This window comes from Nannospalax galili, unplaced genomic scaffold (genome assembly GCF_000622305.1).
Source record: "Nannospalax galili isolate Female #2095 unplaced genomic scaffold, S.galili_v1.0 scaffold89, whole genome shotgun sequence".
Taxonomy (NCBI): domain Eukaryota; kingdom Metazoa; phylum Chordata; class Mammalia; order Rodentia; family Spalacidae; genus Nannospalax; species Nannospalax galili.
This window is the reverse complement of record NW_008359211.1, coordinates 222,105-230,702: the sequence shown is the minus strand read 5'-3', so window position 1 is coordinate 230,702 and position 8,598 is coordinate 222,105. Positions and strand designations below refer to the sequence as shown.

Here is an 8,598-nt window from a genome sequence, read left to right as displayed (position 1 = left end):
AATATTTTTAAAAGATTCAGGTATGAGGGGCCAGGTGTGGTGGCACACCCCTTTAATCCCAGCACTTGGGAGGCAGAGGCAGGAGGATCTCTGTGAGTTCAAGGCCCGCCTGGTCTACATAGTGAGTAGGGCTACAGGGAGACCCTGTTTCAAAAAGACCAAAAATAAAAAAAAAAAGATTCAGGTATGAAAAATGTAATTTTCTTAATTCTCAGCCTCCACTTCTACCAATGGTAGGAAAAGAGTAAATTCAAGACAACTCTATCAAAGTTTTAACTTCTGTCTCTTAGGATTCTCTTACCAGTCCCCTTCTTATAAGTTTTCTACTTGAGGGGATATGTATCATCCTAACATCAAGGAAGGAACATCAAGGCCAGCTGTCTGCCTTGCCTAACTGAATAGGCATGGCTTCCTTCATTAGATCCTGGCCTTTGGGCTCTGTGGCCCCTGCTTCTGGAGTGGAGTTTCCTGGCCAGGTGGCACTGTGGTCTCCATATAGCTGAAACACCCAAAAGTTTCCAGCTTACGTCTCAGCTCTTCCTGAACTGCTGAGCCTCCATCTGGGCCCTGGCCTGGGATTCTCACCCCCCCCCCACACACACACACTAATCCCTACAAGCACCCTGGACTTTTGTTCCCATCACCACCATGCACATACACACCCCTCTAAGGGAATGGATACCAAGGAACATCTCCTTGTCAAGTAGACGAAGAGTTGAGGGCTTAGGACCCAAGATGGAAGAGTGAAGCAGGATCAGTGGGATAGGGGGATCTCAGACCTGCTTTGCCAACTGAGGTGACTTCTACTCTGTGGTAGTAGCCCCCTGACAGCACTGGGAATTTGTTTTTGATATTCTTTTGTGACAGGGTATCCCTGTAGCCCCAGCTGGCCTGGAATTGGCCTCAATCTCACAGAGCTCCACCTGCCTCTACCTCTGGAGTGCTGGGATTAAAGGCGTGTGCTACCACACCCAGCTAGCACTGGGTATTTTGAAAGGCTGTGTTTTCTCAGAGTTCCAGGAACAGTCTAAGCCTCTTGGGCCTCCTATTACTTGGTTGTGGGGACAGAGAGCGGAGCCCCAGAGGCATCTGTCCTTGGCCTTTTCAAATCTGCTCCAATTCCAGAAAGGATCATATTTTCTATGTGAGAATTCACATGTCTTTGCAATTCAACAGATGATGGCATAATCTCTGAACTTTAGGTTTCCCAGATCTGTCCCTTGATATTTAAAGGGAAGTTTCTGGGAAAAAATTAAAAAATCTTTCTCAAGCACCTAGCTTTTACAACTGAAAAGCCAAAAAAAAAAAAAATTAAGAATATTGTCCCTGCTATAGCTTTGATTTAGTTTTGAGACAAACTTCTGGGCTCAAGCAGTCCTCCTGTCTCAGCCTCCTGAGCAGCTGAAACTTCAGAAATATACCATCAGCATGGCTCTTGTTATAGATTTTGAAAGGACTGGTTAAGAGTTTGAAAGCCTAAAATGAAGGGTTAGCTGTCAGTGAAGTGCTTGCCTTGTAAGGAGAAGGACCTGAGTTCAATCCCAATTTAAAAAAAAAAAACAAAAAACAAAAACAAAACGCTGGGCCTGGTGGCATGTGTCTATAATCCCATCACTGGGAAAGGGGAGACAGACAGATCCCTGGAGCTCCCTGGCCAGCTAGCCTAGCCTACTTGGCCAGCTTCAACGGCACAAGACCAAGCATGGAGCTGGGAAGAAGTCCCATTCCCTAGCTGAGGAACTATTGGCCTTTGATGGCTGCTGGGAGAGGGAGCATCAGCTTCAGAGATGCAACCCCTGAGGGGCTCCCCATGTTCCAGCAGAGGACCTATACCCATGCACATCTGGCAACACTAAATGGATTCCATGGGTAAAGGGATGGGGGAGACCAAAAGCCAAAAATTTAACTCAGATTCTCCATAGTAAACCTATACAGAATGAAGTACATATATAAAGCTCTTTCTGCTGCTTAAATGATGGAACTCAGATTGGGGATAAAATTATTACGAAAGAAGCTAAGGATGTGGCTTCAGGGGTAGAACATCTGCCTAGCATACATGAGTTCTTGGGCTCCATACTCAGCACAAAATAAATATGCAAAACATGTTTTGATATGAAAATACTTCATTTCATCTAGTCACAATACAAAACCATCTTCTCTCCCAAGGACTTTTCTGTCACAGGTACAGATACCTGTGTACCTGCGGTATGAAGATCACAAGTTCAAATCCCAGCATGAGCTACATGGTGAGTTTCAGGTCAGCCTCTACTACATTGTAAGGTCCTGTCTCAACAAAACCTAACCAAACCAAAACAAAAAGTGGCATTTAAATTGAAATCTAAAGGATGAGTAAACATTTAGTGACTGGAAGAGCCGGAGTCGTTCCATCCAGAAAAACTACCAAGTCCAAGTACTAATTTTTTTTCATGTAACCCAGGCTAGCCTCAAACCCACTATATAGCAAAGTTGGTCTTGAACTAGTTGCTGAGCTTCCTGCCTCTGGCTCTGAATGCTGAGATTACAGGTCTGTACCACCGTGAATAGTATGTTCAAAAACCTCACACACAAGGAAAACTCCTGAGTTCCATAAGGCCAGGATCTGTAGTACCAAGTAAGGAGGGGTAAGGCAAGGCTGGGGAGGTATACAAGGAGGAGACTTTGTCAATCGGCACCTGAAAGGGTTTCAGCCGATCAACAATCTGTGTCATACAGACGAATTAAAGACATTATTTAAGCTGCCCAGTGGATAAGATGGCCCAGGGAGGAGGCATAGAACAGAGAAGATACCACCACCATCATCAAAAACAAGTGATAAGCAGAACAAAAACAAAAACAGACAAAAACCAGAAGGGGACTGGAGATATGGCTTAGTGCTTAAGAGCACTGGCTGCTCTTGCAGAGGACCTGAGTTCTGTTCCCAGCACCCACATGACAGCTAACAACCATCAATAACTCCACTTCCAGAAGATCTACCATCCTCTTCTGGCCTCTGAGGGCAATGCATGCAACAGTGCACTTACATGCATGCAGGCAAACCACTCGTGCACACAAAATAAAAATAAATAAACCTCCCAAAAAAAGTTTTTTAAAGAAGCAGAAGGGACCACAGGAATTGAAAGAAACTCAAGAAACCATAATCTTAAGAAAGAAAAATTCCAGAAAGAAGGCTTAATTTGCCATTGATGTTAGCAATTGGAATGACCTTTTTGTAAACATCACCGGAGGAGTAAACTATATATTGGGTTGCATTAAACCAATTGCATCAGGAACTGGGGAGTTGCCTCCATGGGTGAAGTGCTTCCTGTGCAAGCATGGGGACATGAATTCCAATTCCCAGCACCCATGTAAAGTCAGGCATGGTGGCAAGTGCCTATAACCCCAATGCTGGGGCTGTAGCAGACAGGTGGACCCCCCAGCCCAGTCAAAACAGTGAACTCCAGATTCAAGAAGAGACTTCCTCTCAGTAAGATAGAGAGCAATAGGGAAAAATCAACTTCTGGCTTACACACACACACTCACATACACAGTCGGTTGCATGAATGCACATCTCTTCCTTTCAGACTCTACATTGGTGTCTATCAAATGGATTTTCCCAAGTGCAGATAACCCTGCTAAACTTCACACCTGTATAATCCACTACTCGGTATCTCCACTTGTCTCAAAGATTAAACCCAAGGTTCCAAAACCAACAGTCTCTCCACCCAAACATGGTCATCCTGCATCTCAGCAAATAGCACCTCCCTCCTTCCACTGCCTCAGTCCATCCTAGAGAAGCCCCTTTTTCATCAACATTCCTATATCAAACTCATTTCTGGCCACATCTTGTCAGTTTTTCCTCTCCTGTGCATGCCTGTCTCCACTGCCAACATCTGAAGTCTAGCTACTGTCTCTCTCACCTGAACCAGTGTAACCTCCTGTCTTCTCACTTCCATCTGAGCATCCTTCTACCACCGCACCACACACCTTTTTAAAATACAGAATCAATTTGAATTCCTTACTTCAACTTTTCAATAGCTCCAAGGTGCTAAAGGCAAAAATCAAAATTCTTCTTTTGTTTTTTTTTTTTTTTTGGTCTTTTTTTGGGGGGGTCTTCTTGTAGTCCCAGCTGTCCTGGAACTCACTATGTAGACCAGGCTGGCCTTGAACTCACAGAGATCCGCCTGCCTCTGCCTCCCAAGTGCTGGGACTAAAGGCATGCACCACCATGCCTGGCTGAATTCTTTCTTTTTTAAAAATATTTTATGTATATGAGTGTAATGCCTGCATGTATGTAAGTGCACCCATGTCATGCATTGCCTGCAGAGGTCAGAAGAGGATGTCAGATCCCCTGGAACTGGAGTTGTGGATGGTTGTTAGCTACCATGTGGGTGCTGGGAACTGAACCCAGGTCCTCTGAACAGCAGACTCTTAACTCTTAACCACTGAGCCATCTCTCCACTCCCAGAAAATAAAAATTCTTTAAATGCTCTAGATAGCTGTGGTTAAAAACCGAGGCCTACCCCCTTCTTGTTTCAGTGATCCCAGGAAGGTGCTCTCTCAACCTCTCTGCTTAAAACAGGCTTTGTTTTCCTCTCCAAGTTACTGTAAGAATTAAATAAGCTGGGCATGCACTCAGGAGGCAGAGGCAGAAGAATTGCACCAGTTGGAGACCAATTTGGTTTACATAGTGAGCTAGTGCATGCTAGTGCATGCCTGGCTAGCCAGGGCTCGCTACATAATGAGGCCTACCTAAAGAAAGAGAAAGGGAGAGGGTAGAGAGAAACAGAGACAGACAGAGCCCAAAGGATGTAAACAGCAAGAGAGAAATGTGTAAACTACAAGAAATACATAGTTTTCAATTATGTGACTGCTGTTATTATTCTCTGACTGGTTGATGCTTTTCATATTTCAGATCTCAGGTAGAATGATCTGACAGAGCTCTCCTTTTATCCCCTTACTCCTTAACCATGTTACTACTCTGTTAAACTCTCTCATAGCATCTGAAGTTTTCATTAATAATACTAATTATACTTTGTGGTCACAGCTGAGTTGTGACCCCCACCAGGGTCCTGAAAGACCCTAGCACAGTGCCTGGCACATAAGTCATAATGTTTTTTTGGTTTTGAGTTTTTTTTTTGTTGTTGTTCTTTTTTTTTTGTGTGTGGTCTTTTGTTGAGACAGTGTCTCCCTGTAGCTCCAGCTGGCCTGGAACTCAACATGTACACCGGCTGGCCTTGAACTCAGAGATCTGCCTACTGCCTCCCGAGTGCTGGGACTACCATGCCCAGTATCAAAAGGTTTTTGAGTGAATGCTTGGTGGGATAGACCTGAAGAAGTGGAACCAATGCAAATGACTCAAGAAGTCTGTGCATGGAGAGTATAAGGGCACAGGGCACAGGGTGTAGCTCAGTGTACAAGACCATGGGTTCAATCCCCAACAACAAAGAATAAGGAAAATACATGCTGGGCATCAGGATTTCTTATTTTTAAACTGGCAGATACTGGAGCGGGTTTCAATGCTCACCAGAAGGAGTGAGGGCCATGAGGGTGTGGGAGGGTATAAGACTTAAAGCAGAAGCCAGAAGAACCCATCTCAGATGGAGGGAGGGACACCTCTTCATGATAAAGAAAGAGCTGGAGATTCAGCTATAGCTGTGGGTTTGATGGTACAGCCAAGACCTTTCCATGAGTCCTGGTTAACCTAAGCAGCGAATTTGGATTCTTTGAGCAGCTCAGCATGCTTGATGGATATCACTCCATTCACTTTTGCAAGTCAAATGAAAAGGAAGCAGAGGTTTTCTTTGTCATTGACTCTACTGATTCACTACAGAGCAAAATAACAAGTTTCCAGAGCAACCCAGTTGCAGTTTCGGAGCTGAGACAAGTGATCTCAGTGTTCTCTTTACTGGGCATGCTTCCCTTCCAAATTGGGAAACAGTACAGTAAAGGAAGAATATGGTAAAATAATGGTTGTCAGGGACTGAGTGCTTACTATGGGCTGGATGCTGCTCTCGTACTTTGCCTGCAATACTTTACTTGATCCTCATATCTTACAGGTGAGGAAACTGTCTGAAGAAGGTAAGCACGTATCTAAGGTCATACAACAAAACTAGGCTGTCATTATTTATTTTGGGTTTTTTAAGACAGAATCTCACTCTGTAGCCCAGACTGTTCTGGGAATCTTCCTGCTTCAGCCTCCAGGGTGCTGGGATTACATGTGTGAACCACCACCCACAGCTCCAAACTAAATATTAATCCCAGGGAACCCAAGGCTTTGTGTGTGCTAAGCAAGTGATCCGCCACTGAGCTAACCCAGCCCCAAAATTGATGCTTGTACTTATTTTGCCACACTTCCTCTGAACAGACTGGAAAGGCGAAAATAGGGTACCATGAGCTAATTCTGTTAACCAAGACTTTCACTTAGGTGTCAGAATATTATTTTGCTCATCAATAAAATGAGAATGAAAATTAGAATGCTCCTTTACAAGGCTTTTTGAAGGACTATGAAATGTGAGCATGGGAAATGACTCTACAAAGGCTATTATTTATGCTAATCACAAGGTCTGACATCCTTACCTCCTAACTGGGTCACAGTCTAACAGGCTACTACTGTTGAGACCCTCAGTTCCTGCAGGGTGTGGTGGCACACGTCTTTAATCCCAGCACTCAGGAGGCAGAGGCAGGAGAATCTTTGTGTGTTCAATGCCAGCCTGGTCTACATAGCTAGTTCCAGGACAGTGGGGCTACAAGGAGACCCTGTCTCTCCCCAAACAAAAAAAAAAAAAAAAAAAAAAAAAAAAAAAAAAAAAAAGACCCTCAGTTCCCATAACCAGTGAACAGCAGCAGTTGAATCCTCCAGCTCCTTTGCCCAAGTGTCCATCAATGACCATTATGTGCACCTTGGCCTGAACATTCCAACACAGTCTTACCTCTGGCTCAGTGGAAGCTTATGCCCTTGCCTGAATGATTCCATGGTCTGAAGGAGGGATTTTTTTTTTTAATCACATATAGCCTAAATTCCAGCTAATGGTGAGGTGCTTCAAAGGACTCCAAATTCCAGTTTAGTGGTAGAATCTTGGATATCAGAACTGGAAGTCTTTAATGCAAGTCCCCAGTCCCTCTCCCAACCCATTTTATAGACTAGGAAAACCAAGGCTAGGTAGATGAAATGATACAACTGCTTGGGGGTGGCAACAAGATTTTGTTTTGCCTTACAGATTTTTTTTAATGTTCATTTAACATAGTAATTTCACTTTGCCAAAATCTGGAAAGTAGCTTAATTGTATTTAGTTGTTTCAGTTATACATACCTTTTCAGAAAGGAACAAAATACTACAATTCAATTATCAATAAAATCATTATAAAACCTAAAGCCCAATAATTGGCTGAGAGAGCATTCTTCTGTTGCTTGGTACTTGGCCGGTTCAGACATTCCCCCAGGGATGAAGGGGTCTACCTTTTAACCATCGGTAATGTAACCTAAAGGCTCTGTACAAAGCCCACCCTTTATTACCGGCTCCTCTCTGAGCTCAGCTCTCTAGTCTTGGAAGAACAGTACTTTCAGAGCTGGAGTGGGGGTGGGAGTGTCACATGACATAACGCACTTTTAGCACCCACTGCTAGCACCCACTCTGCATTTGCTCTGATTTGGGCATATTTTCTTCGTCTCCTCAGCAGAGAGCAGTTCACCTTGGTTAATGCCCTTAAACCTTAGACCACTCAGCTGCTCATAAACCAAGAAGAAACCCAGCCGTGTCAGGCCTAGAAATGTCCATCCCTGCCCCCAACCCCCTTAAGACAGTGACTAGGCCAGCATTCTCTCGGTTGATAAATCAGAGGAGCTGAGGAGCCACCGCGATGACGGCTCCGAGCATCTGATTTGTGAGAAGGCGAAATCTCCAGGAGCACCATGGAGATGCTTTTGGAAAGCGAGCCAGCCTACCTGCAGGAAGGAGGACGCGAGAAAGAGAGCATGGCAGAGAGAAACGTTTAAGGGAGATGGCCTGGAGGTGGCCAAGGAGGAACATCTGAAAAGGAAGCAAAGGCCGCATCTCGGGAAACCTCGGAGGTGAGTGACATTCAAAGGAGGGCGCATCTCCGGGATGCGGGGTTGAATCCGACCACGGGCGCGTGGATGGGACAAAGGTGCAGCGTCCAAACCGGGAAGACAGACCCCGCTAACTGTGGGTGGTACCCAGACGCCCGAGGGGTGACGCCGGGCGGGCGAGGACCTGAAGGCGGGGGTCAAGCGGGGCACCCAGGCGGAAGACGATGGGGGGTCGGGAGCTGGCGGGGACCGCCCCCGCCCAACCGGCGCCTTCGCCGGGGGGAAAGTCAGCGACCCCAGGCCGGGGAGCTCCGCGGAGAACGGAGAGGGGCGGCGGTTGCCATGGCGCTGGGTGGCGAGGGGTGACGCCGGGCGGGCGAGGACCTGAAGGCGGGGGTCAAGCGGGGCACCCAGGCGGAAGACGATGGGGGGTCGGGAGCTGGCGGGGACCGCCCCCGCCCAACCGGCGCCTTCGCCGGGGGGAAAGTCAGCGACCCCAGGCCGGGGAGCTCCGCGGAGAACGGAGAGGGGCGGCGGTTGCCATGGCGCTGGGTGGGGAGGGGGGTGACTGGG

At 46.3% G+C, this 8,598-nt stretch overlaps 2 protein-coding genes across 16 annotated transcripts in view; one reads left to right on the top strand and one right to left on the bottom strand.

The window, feature by feature from the left end:
• LOC103725603 (RNA-binding protein 14) overlaps positions 1-8,598 on the bottom strand; it is a 225,448-nt gene that overhangs the window by 114,709 nt on the left and 102,141 nt on the right. The window lies entirely within an intron of this gene.
• Positions 7,260-8,598, top strand: part of Sptbn2 (spectrin beta, non-erythrocytic 2) — a 44,830-nt gene continuing 43,491 nt past the window's right edge. Inside the window, exon 1 of the mRNA XM_008822856.3 lies at positions 7,260-8,046. The gene's annotated coding sequence lies outside the window, so the exon portion shown is untranslated. The remainder of the gene's footprint in view (positions 8,047-8,598) is intronic.